General features: G+C 39.3%; 1 protein-coding gene across 1 annotated transcript in view; it reads right to left on the bottom strand.

Annotated features, from left to right (window-relative positions):
• Positions 1 to 16,737, bottom strand: part of LOC122811978 (prolyl endopeptidase-like) — a 2,225,690-nt gene that overhangs the window by 958,662 nt on the left and 1,250,291 nt on the right. The gene's annotated exons all lie outside the window — the stretch shown is intronic.

Raw genomic sequence — 16,737 nt, 5'->3', positions numbered from 1 at the left:
GGCAAAACTGCCCTACAGTTTGTAGCATGCTACAGACCACCCTCTCAAACTCAGGAACCCCATTCAGCCTTCCTGAAGACACTGGAAAGTATGAATGTCTCTCCAAATACCATCATATTGGGAGACTTCAACTACCCAAACATAGACTGGGAGCATTACTCAAGCCCAAACACCCTAGCCCAAAGGTTACTAGAATTCATAAACTCAAATGCGATGGAACAACTACCCACAAGAGGAGATAATATACTAGACCTGATCATCACAAACATGGGGACACAATGCTCCACATCGGAAGTATACCCCTAATTGGTGAGATCAGACCATAAATTAATCTCACTGGAAATCCACATCCCGCCCCCACCCCCAGCACAAAAGACCACAGTGAAGAATTTCTCAAAAGCTGACTTCACACTTCTTAAGACTGAAGTGGTATCCTTCAAGACCCCTGGGCCAGTGGAAACCACAGCCCACACCGCTGAATCACTTTCTACGGACACCTTCAAGAATGCATGGATCATGCAATCCCAAATAAAACCAAGACCCATTCCCCAAAGGCAGGCGTCCTGTCTGGTGGACCCCAGCCATTAACAAGCTTTACAACAGGAGGAGGAAGCTACTACATGACAGAGCAAAATCCCCAAAAGGGAAGGCATCTCTGATTAGTACTAGCAAAAAACTACGATCACTCATACAATAATCCAAGGCCAACTTTGAGAGAAAAATCGCAAAAGACACTAAAAACAATCACAAGGCCTTCTTTAGTTATGTTAAAAACCTGGGTGGAAACTCCCAGATATGCTCAGAGTTAGTCCAAAATGACAAAAAATACACTGAACCCACAGACATTGCCAACATACTGGCAGACAGGTTCAGTGCAAATCCCCCCCCCCCCCAAAAGGAGAAATATCGATCCCAGCAGGGTGTAGCCTCCCTGACATCTCAGATGCCCAGGTGAGAGCCGCCCTCTCTAAAGCTAAAAACACAGCATCAATGGGACCAGACGGTGTCCCGGGTTGCGTACTACATGAACTCCAAGAGGAACTAAACCCACACATAAGGCTGCTGTTTAATCTTAGCCTTACTACAGGATACGTACCCAAAGAATGGCGTACAGCAACAGTGGTCCCACTCCACAAAGGTGGTGCTTCTACGGACCCTGGAAATTACCGCCCCCATAAGCTTGACGAGCCTGGTCTGCAAAGCTATGGAGAGGATCATTATGGAACTCATAAACAAAGACATTGGGGACCTACAGACACTGGATCCTACCCAATTCGGCTTTGTCAAAGGCAGATCCTGCCTTTTGAACCTGGTCGACTTTTTTGAAACAGTCGCTAAGGCCATTGATGAGGGTAAGGCAGTTCACACAGCCTACCTTGATCTTGCAAAAGCCATCGACACAATACCCCACTTGGGCATCATAGACAAGCTCACCAGCTTAAATGTAAACCCATATGTCATAAGATGGGTTGCAAACTGGCTCAAGGACAGAACACACAAGGTCAGAATTGCTGGAGCCATGTCAGACTCTAAGCCAGTCACAAGCTGTGTCCCACAGGGCTCGGTCCTGGGACCCCTCTTGTTCGGCATTTATTTTTCCGAGGTGCAAGCAAACATAGGAGGATTGTGTCTGACAAAGTTTGCAGATGACTGCAAACTGGGCACCATAACTGATACTCCAGCGGACACAAGCATCCTTCAGAAAGGCCTCATAGAAACGGATAACTGGTGCCAGAGCCATGGCCTTAAACTGAGTGCCAAAAAATGTATAGTCATACCCTTTGGGAAAAACAAAGTACCCACAAATTACCACATAGGTGGTAATCCATTAAGTACGGAAGAAGTAATCAGGGACCTAGGGACCCAAGTTGACAGTAACCTCTCATTTGACACTCACATTGCCAAGGTGGTTAGGAAGGCCTTCTATATTACCCACCTTATCATGAATGGATTCACATCTAGATCAAGAGAGGTCATTGTGCCCCTATACTCTTCCCTTATCAGGCCCATAATTTAGTACAATGCCCCATTTGGGATGTACCTTACCCGACACCTGCAGCAGTTAGAAAGACCCCAAAAGTACCTCACCAAGAGGATCAAGGGTCTCAAACATATGTCATATGCTGCCCGGCTGAAGAAACTCCAGCTCTATTCAGTCGCATACCGCCTACTCAGAGGCGATTTACGCCTGACGTACAAGGCCATGTCCAATCCGGAATTAATGGACATGCTCGATCTCAGAAAATCCAATTCCACAAGAGCCACAAGAGCGACAGATTTGATCCTCAACACAGAAATAAATAGGACGTGCTGGAGGGACAGATTCATAACCCAGAGGCTCCCTACACTCTGGAACAGAATCCCTGTCCATGTTAGGCAGAGCCCCTCACTGACTCTCTTCAAGAAAAATCTTGACGAGTGGATGGGAGATCGTAGGTTTACCCCGGGGGGTCATCTCTGTGTCACTACTAGACAGAGGCGCAGTAAACTAAACCCTAAATGGGCATAGTATTCTCATTCCAAGGGGTGGCGAAAGCCACACACACTCAGGCTAGGCTTATAAATGCTCTAGGGAAGATAGCCTAGTATCAACCTATAAAAGGAGGGAAAAATGTACTGTTGGTCAAGAGAAGTGAAGCTTTCTTCAGTCTATTTGCATTGCCATAGCAACAGTAAACAACCGCTGCAGTTTCTAAGGACACTGTGAACCTGTGAAGTACATTTAGCCTCACAGATAACAAATAAGAAAAAGTAATGTTGTTTAGTTATTAAAATGAAAAACAACCTAAGCAAGGTAAAATAAATACATAATATAACTATTTGTAATATTTTATGACTTATCCTCATAGGCTTACATATTCCTGGAAACACAACTGAAATGTTCCCAAACTACATGTGCACTTAAATGTTGCTGCTTGATTAAAAAGTATTACTCAGTTTAACATGCTGATTTCACAAGCTGTCTGCACTGTAAAAGTTACATTTTATATGTTACTTGAAATTGTCTGTCTCTGGTGCACATGAAAAGATACATATTAGTTTTTGCAACATGTTATCTTTGCAGTTACCTCACACTCTGTACAAACTCACTTGGTAACTGATAGCTATTCATTTAAAATATCAGTTTAAATATTAAATGTGCCCTTGAAATGCTATTGACATTTTGACAAAATATAATCTGAACTGTAAAATGAATGACTTGAAAGAAGTAATGCATAGGATTTCAAAGACAGTTCTTGACACTACAGTAAAAGTAAAAATATATATTCGCAAGGAAGTTTTGAAATGTTTCAGTCTTCCAGTTAAATAGCTTACTGTCAAACATTATGCAATATCAGAAAGTTTGAAGGGCTAGGAAATTACTATTCTTTGTCTTCATAATGATTATCAGATAGATGTTAGACTCTGCTTTGTTTAATGAATTGTGACATATGTTTATGAGGAAAAGTAGACTCACATTGGACTACACATTCCTGGAAACTCAAATGAAATGTCCCCAAATTACTTGTGAATTTAAATAAAACTGCCTGTTTAATAAGCATAACTTCATTTAACAACCTGAATCCATAAGCTATCTGCTCTATATATGCTACATTATATATGTCACTTGCATATGACAATCTCTAGAATACACAAAAAATACATACTATTTTTGTAATATGCTATATTTGCACTAACCATACATTCTAAACTAACTTAATTGGCAACTGACAAGTTATTTATTTGAAACATCAGTCTAAATATTAACTGTGCCCTTGAAATATTGTTGCCGTTTTGACAGAACAAAACCTAAATTGAAAAAGGAATGATTGGAAGAAGTGAAGTATTGTACAGATTTCAAAGGTAGCTACTGACACTACAATATAAGTAGAAATGTATACATGCAAAGAAAAACTGAAATGCTTCATTTATACTTTTAGTTAAAATAGCTTATTGTTAACTTTTTGCTTTATTAGAAAATTTAAAGAGCTAGGAAATTATTTCTAATTTGTCTTTATAATGTTTACTAAAGTGATGTTAGTCACTGACTTGTTTAACAGATTGAGAGTCACGTACCTATGTTTGCTAAATTTCTTTTATTAGTACTGATTTAAAACAAGGGAAAAAAAGGGAAGGGAAATCTCTGTTTTTGGTCAAGGGAGGAGAGGCTTAAGAATATTCTAACTGCCTCAAGAACTCTCTAAAATGCTCTAAATACTATTTGATTAATACTTACCTAAGGTAAGTCTTGATTACCATATAGGTACCTTCACATCAATTCTAGGTGCTGCTGTAGCGTTGTCGCTTCACAGAAAGATGCTGTCCGGTTCGATTCTCAGCTAGAGCGTCTTCTATGTGGAGACATGCGTGAATGGGCGTACCTTCATTGAAGGTTGTGCGTTAGGGCTGGCAACTCGGCACGTAAAAATCTACTGCCAATCATTAGCAGACCGGAGTTCTACTGTGGCGACCCCAAACCAGGAAAAGCCAAAAAACACAACAACCTTCACATTCATCCTACACCTGATGTGATTAGCCATTCTGGAAGCAGGAGGTGCCCTATGCAGGATGGGAATTGTCATAGTTCATTCTTAGACTCTGCTTTGTAAATCTATAAATATGTAAAAGCACTGCACACTAGAATGCAGGGCACCTCTACTCAGTCAGGATACCACTGATAAGCCATGTCTTTTCATAAGTGTAAGTTGAAGTTGGTAAGCTGAAGAGTGGGAAAGTAAAGGAAGACAGTACACCTACAATAAATTCATATTTCATTGGTAATCACTCATTGCCTCCTGCAGAGTCCTTTTAGTCAAATTATCTTAGTAATCTATTTGTTGTTGGCTTATTTAGTGTATGGTCCTCTGTTGCATTTAATTTATCCAAAATGACATATCTGACATGTTTGGGATCTCTAAAGGGTAACTAAATATTGGATATTTTCTAAGTCAACATAATTGTTTACACTACTAACATTCCATCCTGATATATAAAATACTATAGAACAATAACAGAATAATATAGAATTTCATAGCTCTTTTAAGAAAATTCTCCATATAATAATTTAATATATGGAGCTCAGTTGATATTGTTGGTTAAAGGTATGAGTGATAATCCAATAGATCTATCTTTATCTATTGGATTAGGAATGGCTTTCATTCCATATTTAATGGGAAATTCATATTTACTTGTATTTGATACTTTAGAATTATTGTTTTATAGAAGTACCTTTTTAAAGCATGACCAGAATTTTACCCTACTTGTATTTAAAGAAGAAAGAACATTAAATTACACTCCCAAGTTTACACACATAAAAATAACATTCAATGTTATCAGAGAATATGGTATAACTACTATAATCAAAATAAAAAAAAGAAGCAAAAAGTTTCTTCCAACAATAACTTGAAATGGATTTAACATTCTTATCATTAAATACTAATGGCTTAAATAATGCAAATAAAAGATCAAACTTACTAAAATATTTAAAACTAAATAAGGCACAAGTAGTATTTCTCCAAGAAACACATTTTAAGACTAATGATAGCTTTATTTGGAACCCTAAGTACTATATAGTCTTAGCTCAATCCTCCTATAAAACAAAGACAAAAGGAGTATCAATTCTCTGGAAGAAAAACAATCACTCCAAAAGTTATTTATAAATATGAAGACAAAGAAGGTCTACTAGCATTTGTTATAATTAAATTTAATAACAGAATATGGACCTTAGCTAATTTATATTGGATCCCGGGAATTGGAGCAGGAATGGTTAAAAAAAACCTAGATTTTATTTCCAATTATAAAGGAAATCTTATATTGGGAGGAGACTTTAATTGTATCGTAGAAGCTTCTGAAACCACCAAGAAGTCGTTTTGCATAGCAACTATTTCAAAATCCTTAAAAAATGGATTGATTCACTTCATTTAATAGACACTTTTAAAGTAAAAGATGATAAATCCTTATTATTTTCCCATAAAGACCATAGATTTGGAACACAAACCAGACTAGACAAATTATAAGTAGTTCAAGATTTACAAACAAAAATCCTCAGCTTCTCAATAGTTCCATGCCTCTTCTCAGATCATGACTCTCTGATAATAAAGCTCCAAATAGAGTTTAAACCTTTAATCCTCTCAACTAGAATTCCATCATATATCACGAAAATTAAAGAATTCATACGCTGGATGCTGTCAGAACTACAATTATTTCTTGAAATTAATAATACAACAGAAATCAGTAGAGTCATGGTTTGGGACTCATTAAAAGCGTATTTACTTGGTAGGACCCTTAGCTGGTACAAAAACAAAGTTAGAGAGTGGGAAACTGAGTAATTAGACTTGCAAACCAGACTCTTGATAGCAAAATCTAAAAAAAAAAAAAAATCAGAGTTGTCCAGAAGTCAAAAAAGAAATAGAGGAATTAAATAAAAATATAATAAAATTCTAACACACAAAACTTGTCTAGCCTTGGAAAAATTAAAAATAAACTCATTAGCCGCCTCCCCCAGATATCCACATAACTTATCGATAAGAATTAAAATACAATCTAAAGCAAATAACACTGGTAGTATATATCATAAAAAGAAAGGGGGAAAAGTATGATATAGGAGACATCCTTGAAGCATTCCGGTTCCATTATATGGAACACTTCAAAAAAGAAGATTTAGATACCAACCACATGAACTTAGATACAAACCTTATCAATATAAAAAAAAATCTCGAAAACTTAAAACTAGACCCACAAAAACCTATATCCTACAAAGAAACTGTTGACAAGATAAAAGAAAGTAAATCTAACAAAGCTCCAGGGATAGATGGCATAATTACGGAAATTTACAAACTCTTCCTCCTTCAACAGTAATCTCCCTTTTTCATAAAACTTTGTTAGAAATCCAGTCAGAAGCAAAAATACCACCCTCATGGAAATATTCTCTCATAACACCAATTCTAAAAGATAATAAACCATCAGACATTTGCACATCATACAGCCCTATATCATTACTGAATAATGATTACAAAATATTCATGTCAATCCTAGCTAACAGAATGAAAATCCTACTTTTAAAGACAATTAATAATGATCAAACTGGATTTTTATATAACAGGCACACATGATAATATTAAAAGGATATTTACTCTTATAGATTATGTGAATAAATAAGATAGAGAAACACTTGTAATCGGATTAGACATAGAAAAAGCCTTAGATTCCCTCAATTGAGAATATCTATTTAAAACTTTAACATTATCTGAATTTCCTCCTCCCTTCATCTTATTACTAAGAAACATATATATTAATAACTTAGCCTACATTAAATTAGGTCCTTTCACCTCAGAGTCTATCAATATAACAAAAGGTAGTAAACAAGGATGCCCCCCTTCTCCTATTTTATTTGCTTTGGCTATAGAAACACTTGCAGAAATAATACGCAATAATCCAAGAATAAAAGGAATAGAAGTCTATGACCAGTACATATCTAAAATAATGCTTTTTGCTGATGATATTTTATTAACCCTATCAAACTCCAAAGAGTCATTAGGAGAGCTAGAAGAGGTAATGGAGAAATTTTATAAGATTTCAGGTCTAAACTTTAACAGATCAAAATCAAAATTTCTATTTTTAAATAAGAAAAAATAACTACAAGTTACAGATAAATCCATCATAGGAAAACAATAACTTACGCTAAATTATTTAGGAATAGTGTTATGCAAAAATATAAACGAAACAATATTAATAAATTACAAAAGCATTATTGAAGCAATAAAAATATATATAGAAAAGTGGAACAAAATTATATTAACTTTTGAAGACAGACTGCAATTAATAAAAATGGTCTTATTGCCAAAAATACTATATGCAGCATTAGCAATACAGTTAATTCCTGAAAGATGCATTCTTAAAGAAATAAACTCATGTTTAATAAAATTGTTATGGTATCCCAAAAAGAAAAGAGCAGCTCTATCTCATCACATTAGACCCTGGAAACAAGGAGGATTGAACTTCCCAGAAATAGAAACATATATAAAAGCATATGTGCTTAAAACTACAACAGACTGGATAAACCCAAATTATTTTGCCAACTGGAAAGAATTAACAACGGCTATATTAACAAATAAATTGAATCTGTTAAAATTTTTTTAATAGTAGACAAATCAAACAATCCCCGGTACATACTATGCATAAGTATACAATATAATGTAACAAAACCTTATAAAACAACACTGATTAATCATTACATCAACGCCTTTAGGAAACTTATCAATGCAAACACAGATCTAAAACTTTGGTTTGATCTTTTAACCCCATTTACCATCACTAAGAACCTTCCTCACAAAATATATAGGGAAACAATAACCTCCTGGGAACAAAATAGATTCTGATGCTGGTTTCAATGTGTAAATAAATTAAATGTTTTAGATATACATATGATAAAAACTACTAACAATATTCCAGCACAGGACTGGTTAACCTTACAAAGCATTCTAATGTACACTCAAGATTTATGCAGATTAATTAACAATTCCTCATTTAAAGATATTCCAAATCTAATACGTTTTCTGTATGAATTTATATATATTAGTTGTGAAAAGAAAAATTCCACTTCAACTCTATATAAAGAGTTAATAATATATAAAACAATTCCCAAACCATCACACTGGCAGTTTTTAACAAAAGGTCAGTCATTGCAGTTAACAGAAGAAATTAAAACTAACATCTTACTATCAAGTTAATTACACCTCTAACACACAGTAATGGAAAATATTTACCTGGAAATACTTACCATAAACTAATCTCACTGGATATTCACATCCCGACTCCACCCCCTGCCCTGAAAACCACAGTGAAAAACTTCTCTAAAGCAAATTTCACACTCCTCAAAACCGAGGTGGAATCCTTCAAAGCCCCCGGGCCTGTGGAAAATACGGCCCAGACCGCAGAATCCTTTATAAACGCATTCTATGAACACCTTCAGGAATGCATGGATCATGCAATCCCAAATAAAACCAAGACCCAATCCTCCAAAGGCAGACGCCCTGTCTGGTGGACCCCAGCCATAAACAAACTATACAATAGAAGGAGGAAGCTACTACATGATAGGGCAAAATCCCAAAACGGGAAGGCATCTCTGATCAGTATTAGCAAAAAACTACAGGCACTCATAAAATCGTCTAAGGCCAGCTTCGAGAGAAAAATTGCACAGGACACTAAGGATAATCACAAGGCTTTCTTTAGTTATGTTAGGAACCTGGGTGGGAATTCCCAGATATGCTCAGAATTAGTCCAAAATGACAAAAAATACACCGAACCCACAGACATTGCCAACATCCTAGCTGACAGATTCAGCGCAAAGTTCCCCCCCCCTCCCCACCAAAAGGGCAAATATCAATCTCAGCAGAGTGCTGCCCCCCTGACATCGCAGATGCTCAGGTAAGAGTTGCCCTCTCCAAAGCAAAAAACACAGCATCAATGGGACCAGACGGTGTCCCGGGCGGCGTCCTACATGAACTCCAAGAAGAGCTAAACCCAAACATAAAACTACTGTTCAATCTCAGCCTTACTACAGGATATGTACCCAAAGAGTGGCATACAGCAACAGTGGTCCTTCTCCACAAAGGTGGTGCCTCAACGGATCCTGGAAACTATCGCCCCATAAGCCTGACTAGCTTGGTCTGCAAAGCTATGGAAAGGATCATCATGGATCTCATAAATAAAGATATTGGGGACCTACAGACACTGGATCCTACCCAGTTCGGCTTTGTTAAAGGCAGATCCTGCCTCTTAAACCTGGTTAATTTCTTTGAAACAGTCACCAAGGCCATTGACGAGGGGAAGGTGGTCCACACAGCCTACCTGGGACCTCGCAAAAGCCTTCGATACAATACCCCACTCAGGCATTATAGATAAGCTCACCAGCATAAATATAAACCCCTATGTCACTAGATGGGTTGCAAACTGGCTCAATGACAGAACCCACATGGTTAGAATTGCTGGAGCCATGTCAGACTCCAAACCAGTTACAAGTGGCATCCCACAAGGCTCAGTCCTGGGACCTCTCTTGTTTGGTATATATTTCTCTGAGGTACAGGCCAACACGTAAGGACTGTGGCTGACCAAGTTCGCAGATGACTGCAAACTGGGCGCCATAATTGACTCTCCAGCCGACACAAGCATCCTCCAAAAGGGCCTCACAGAAACAGACAACTGGTGCCAGAGCCATGGCCTCAAGCTAAACGCCAAAAAGTGTATAGTCATCCCCTTTGGCAAAAACAAAGTGCCCACAAATTACCACATAGGTGGTAATCCATTAAGTACAGAAGAAGTAATTAGGGACCCAAGTTGATAGCAATTTCTCATTTGACAACCACGTGGCCAAAGTGGTTAGAAAAACATTTTATATAGCCCATCTAATCATGAAGGGATTCACATCTAGATCAGGGGAGGTCATCATGCCACTTTACTCATCCCTCATCAGGCCCATAATTGAGTACAATGCCCCTTTTGGGATGTACCTTACCAGACACCTGCAGCAACTGGAAAGACCCCAAAAGTACCTCACCAAGAGGATCAAAGGGCTCAAACAGATGCCATATGCTGCCCGGTTAAAGAAACTCCAGCTCTACTCAGTGGCATACCGCCTGCTCAGAGGCGATCTGTGCCTGATGTATAAAGCCATGTCCAACTCGGAATTAATGGACATGCTGCACCTCAGAAAATCCAAATCCCATTGAGTCACGCGCTCGAGAGACTTGAACCTCAGCACTGAAATAAATAGGACATGCTGGAGGGACAGATTCATAACCCAGAGGCTCCCTTCACTCTGGAATAAAATCCCAGTCCAGGTTAGGCAGAGTCCCTCATTGACTCTCTTCAAGAGGAATCTTGATGAGTGGATGGGAGATCGTAGGTTTACCCCGGGTATCACTTCTGTGTCACTGTTAGACAGAGGCACAGTATACTAACCTCGAAAAAGGGCATAGCAAAATTAATTTAAAATGGGTGGCGAGAGCCAAACACACTCTGGCTAGGCTTATAAATGCCCTAGGGCAGATAGCCTAGTATGAACCTATGAACTTCACGTTACTTAAGACAGAGGTGGAAAGGTTCACAGCCCCCATGCTAAAGGACAATGCTGGCCAAGCTACTGAATCCCTTACAAAGGCACTCTACGAGCACCTGCAAGAATGCATGGATCGTGCTATCCCAAGCAAAACCAAGATTCACTCCTCCAAGAAAAGGAAACCAGTCTGGTGGACCCCTGCCATAAACAAGCTATACAATAGAAGGAGGAAACTAGTGCAGAAAAGAGTAAAATCCCAAGAAGGAAAGACATCCCTGATCAGTATCAGCAAGAAACTACAATCCTTCATAAAATCATCCAAGACTAGATTCGAAAGAAAAATTGCCCAGGACTCCAAAGATAACCACAAAGCGTTCTTTAGCTATGTCAAGAACCTAAGTGGAAACTCTCAGATCTGCTCTGAGTTAGTGCAGAATGGCACAAAATAAACTGAACCGACTGATATTGCCAACATTCTCGAAGACAGGTTTAGTGCAAACTTCACCCCCCTCTCACCCCGTAAAGGACTCATAACCATACCAGAAGAATTTACTGCCTCAGCAATCACTGATACACAGGTTAAAACAGCCCTATCCAAAGCCAAAAATATAGCTTCAATGGGACCAGACTGTGTCCCAGGCTGTGTCTTACACTAGCTCCAAAATGAACTAACCCCTCACCTAAACACACTGTTCAAACTCAGCATCTCTACAGGCTACGTACTCATACAGTGGCTCACAGCAACAGTTATCCCGCTCCACAAAGGTGGAGCCACAATGGACCCCGGGAACTATCGTCCAATAAGCCTGACTAACCTGGTGTGCAAGGCTATGGAGCACATCATCATGAAATTCATTAACAGAGACACTGGGAACCTTTAAACAATAGACCCTACCCAGTTTGGCTTTGTTAAGGGCAGACCATACCTCCTAAACCTGGTGGACTTCTTTGAGACAGTTACCAAGGCTTTAGATGAGGGAAAGGAGGTCCACACAGCCTACCTAGACCTCACAAAGGCTTTCAACACCATTCCCCATTCTGGTATTATAGACAAGCTCACCAGCCTGAACATAAACTCCTACGTCACGAGATGGGTTGCCAATTGGCTCACCGATAGAACCCACATGGTGAGAGTTGCAGGCTCTAGGTCCGACTCTAAACCAGTTACAAGTGGCGTCCCCCAGGGCTCAGTCCTGGGACCCCTCCTGTTTGGTATATACTTCTCAGAGGTACAGACAAGCACAGGAGGACTATGGCTGACCAAGTTCGCAGATGACTGAAAACTGGGGGCCATAATTGACTCTCCAGCTGGTACAGACATCCTCCAGAAGGGTCTCACTGAGACGGATACCTGGTGGCAAAATCATGGCTTCAAGGCAAAAAGTGCATAGTCATCCCCTTTGGAAAAAACAAAGTACCCGCGAACTACCACATACGTGGTAGTCCCCTAAATACAGAAAATTTAATAAGGGATCTGGGGACCCAAGTAGATAGTAATCTCTCCTTTGATAATCATATTGCCAAGGTGGTTAGAAAATCCTTCTGTTTGGCCCAACTAATCACAAAAGGGTTCGCATCTAGAACAAAAGAGGTCATCGTGCCCCTCTACTCATCACTCATCAGACCCATCATAGAGTACAACGCCCCATTTGGGATGTACCTTACAAGACACCTGCAACAGCTGGAAAGACCACAGAAGTACCTCACCAAAAGGATTACTGGCATCAAACATATGCCCTATGCAGTCCGAATGAAGAAACTCCAGCTGTACTTGGTTGCATACCGCTTACTCAGAGGTGATCTCTGACTGACATTCAAAGCCATGTCCAACCCAGAATTGATGGACATGCTCCACCTAAAAAAAACCAAATCCCCAAGAGCCACACTCTCTAGGGATCTAAACCTCACCACAACTATAAATAGAACATGCTGGAGGATAGATTGCTGTCCCAGAGACTCCCCATGCTTTGGAACAGGATTCCAATCAACATTAGGCAGAGCCCCTCACTAACACTCTTCAAGAGAAACCTTGGCGAGTGGATGGGAAACAGAAATTTACCCCGGGGATCACTGCAGTGACTCTGCTGGACAGAGGCACAGGGTACTAATGGCTCTGCTGGCCCAAGGCACATTGAACTAATCTAAGGGGGCCGTGAAAGCCAACACATTCTGGCTAGGCTTATAGGATGCCTTCGGGCAGACAGCCTAGTACTTACCTATGAACCTATTACATAGAGCATTTTTAACACCAGATAGAATTAAAAAGATCAGTACTACTACAAATGGTTTTTGCTGGAGGTGTGAAAAGTCAAATAAAGCAGACTGGATTCATATTTTTTATGAATGTAATAAAATTAAATCATATTGGAATGGAATCAATCATTTTTACAAGCTTTACTTAATGAATCCTTTACCTTAACTGAAGTATTGATTATTCTAAATGTAAATGAAGGTCCCTACCTGAATAAGACAAATATGTATTTGTTATGGACAATATTTGCTATATCTAGGAAATGCGTAACCAGAAGGTGGAATTCAAATACACCCCCGACCTTGGAAAAATTCTACACTTTACTGAAGACAACTGCATCGATGGAAGTAAAAATCAAAGAACTACGAATCTATCCCAGGCCATTGGTAAATAACCCTTGGAAGAAAGTTATATCTTTGTTGGACACTCTGCAATAATCAATATTGTATCTCTGATAACTGATCTGTTAATTCTATATTTAATAACATACAGGGTATATAACTGAAAGTAAGGCTATTATAAATATTGTATATAGTTGTTTAAAAAGATATTTAAAATATTATGTAAATGTTATTTTAATTGAAAATAAAAAAATATTTGAGGGAAAAAAAAGAAAAATCTTGATGATTGAATGGGAAATAGGAAATTCAACCCGGGGATCACTTCGGTGGCTCTCCTCAACAGGGGCACAGGAAAATAATTTTCTTGGGTGGCGAAAGCTAAAGTACCTTTTTGGCTAGGCTTATATAGGCCCTAGGGCCAATAGCCTACTACCTACCTTTGAACCTATGAACTTACTTCTCTGCGTTTTGTCATTTATCTATTTGCATTTTTCATAGTTTGTTCTGGGACCTTAGTCTTCTAGCTTCATCTGTAGTTGTGTGAAGTGTGTATATTACTGCAAGATTTTAGCATTGTTTATACACTATATTGCATTTATATTTCCATAAGGAGAATTACATAAAAGGTAGCTTTTTTATTTTCAACACAGTCTGGACAATCTTGTAGCTTCTCTCACATTTACGGCAGGACTGTGATCAACCAAATTTGAGCCTCATTTAGTCACAGTGTTACTGATAAATTTCTGCATAGTCTTGTGTCTTACTCTGTGGAAGGACTGCAATAGTGGCAGTACTGTGAATTCTGCTCCAGGACTTGTGCTTTAGTACTTTTTATAGCTGTATATACCTGTGGTTGCCACCCATCCCATTATCAGTGGGGCACTCATGGGTTGAGATAACTTATCCTGTTGTCTGCTGTGTAAAGCAGTGCGACTTCAAAAATCTCTCTTTTCAATCGCAACAAATTGCCATGGAATAGCTGCAAAAGATTGTTTTTTCTGAGGCAATTTTGTTACGTCACCAACCCGGACCTGCAGGTAGAGCTATTGCCTGTTAGATAAAGGTGCTGTAAATCTTGTAGCAACTGGCTGCAATTAATAAAGGGGTCAGGGACTGGGGCAGGACGAGCCCTGCAAAGACTGCATCTGTAGAGTAATTTTTTTATTAGTGCTTCTACAGCCGCGAACACAAAGAGGTCTGCGATTTGTCTTTTTTTTTTTTTTTTTGTTACAGCCAGCCAGCTACACACTCCAGCAGCCAAAGACAGAGCCAGCCATCCATCCAGCCAGCCACTCACTCCAGCAGCCAGAACCAGCCATCCAGCTAGTCACCCTAGCAACCAGCCAGCCCGCCAGCCATTCTAGCAGAAAGCCAGCTAGCCACTCCAAAAACCAGCCGGTTAGCCACTTCAGCAGGCAGCCAGCCAGCCACTCCCACAAGCAGGCAGGCAGCCAGCTTGCTAGCCACTCTAGCAGGCAGCCAGCTACACAGTCACTCCAGAAGGCAGCCAGCTAGCCACTCCAGCAGGAAGGCAGCCAGCCACTCCAACAGGAAAGCCATCCAGACCAACAAAAACAGTGATTGTAGTAAGTACAAATAGTATTTTATGGTGCTGGCTTTTAATCATGGGAAATTTTGTGCTTTATTTCAATTTTTAACTTTTTATTGTTTAGAGGTAAATGGGGTGCACTATACAGTATTTAAATCTGTGTAGTGGTTATTTTGAGATCTGCAAGTAGTAATTTTTACAGGTATAAAAATTGTGTGTGTCTGTGTGTGACTGAGTATAGTGGATATAAAAAGTGTACACATCCTTGTTAAAATTCCAGGTTTTTGTGATATAAAAAAATGGGACCACAATAAAGTATTTCAAAACTTTTCCCACCTTTAATGTGACCTATAACCTGTATAATTCAATTGAAAAACAAATCTGTTGGGGGAAAAATATAAAAAATAAAAAATGTACAATAAGCTGGTTGCATAAGTGTGTACACCCTTAAACTAATACTTTGTTGAAGCACCTTTTGATTTAATTACAGGATTCAGTCTTCTTGGATACACACCTGACATCAATTAAAGAGACTCTGATTAACCCCAAATAAAGTTCAGCTGTCCAAGTAGGATTTTCCTGACATTTACTCAGTTGCCTGTTACAACAAAGCCATGGTTCACAGACAGCTTACAAAGCATGAACGGGATCTCATTGCTGAAAGGTATCAGTCAGGAGAAGGGTATAAAAAAATTTCCACAGCACTGGATATACCATTGAACATAGTGAAGACAGTCATCAAAAAGTGGAGAAAATATAGGACAACAGTGACATTGCAAAGAACAGCACCTCCCTCCAAAACTGATGAAAAGACAGGACGAAAACTGGTCAGGGAGACTGCCAAGAGACCTACAGCAACACTGAAGGAGGTGCAGGAATTCCTGGCAAGTAGTGGTTGTGAACTACATGTGACAACAATCTTCCGTATTCTCCATATGTCTGGACTATGGGGTAGGGTTGCAAGACAGAAGCCTTTTCTTACACAGAAAAACATCCAGGCCTAAAATTTGCAAAACAATACATCAAGTCTCCCAAAAGCATGCAGGGAAATGTGTTATGGTCTGATGAGACCAAGGTTGAACTTTCTGGCCACAATTCCAAAAGGTACATTGGCGCAAAAACAACACTTTGCATCACCAAAAGAACACCATCCCCACAGTGAAGCGTGGTGGTGGCGGTATCAAGCTTTGGGGTTGCTTTTCTTCAGCTGGAAAGTACAGTTGTGTACACTTACCATAAATGTAGATGTTATAGTGTATTCACTGTTGCAGTCATTACATTTCGGTTATGTGCCTTCAGGTAGCCCTCAGCTGGTGTGAATACCAGAGTTTTGGATTCCTGCATCGGATGCTGTCTCTTCTTCCATGATGTCAGGTCGTCAGAGGTATAAAACATGCAGCCGACGCCATTACATCAGTATTTCTTGTCCCAGATGTCAGGTGCCCCCACAATAGGAAGCAATTATATGTTATGTTACACCTCCATCAAAAAGCAGATACACCAGAAAGCTTAAATACACCAAACAAGAAGGAAAAATAGAGCCAAGAGAAGTCAGGGGGCT

This window comes from Protopterus annectens, chromosome 1.part1 (genome assembly GCF_019279795.1).
Source record: "Protopterus annectens isolate FY-2018-M chromosome 1.part1, PAN1.0, whole genome shotgun sequence".
In the NCBI taxonomy this organism is placed as follows: domain Eukaryota; kingdom Metazoa; phylum Chordata; order Ceratodontiformes; family Protopteridae; genus Protopterus; species Protopterus annectens.
This window is presented reverse-complemented; position numbering and strand designations above follow the sequence as displayed.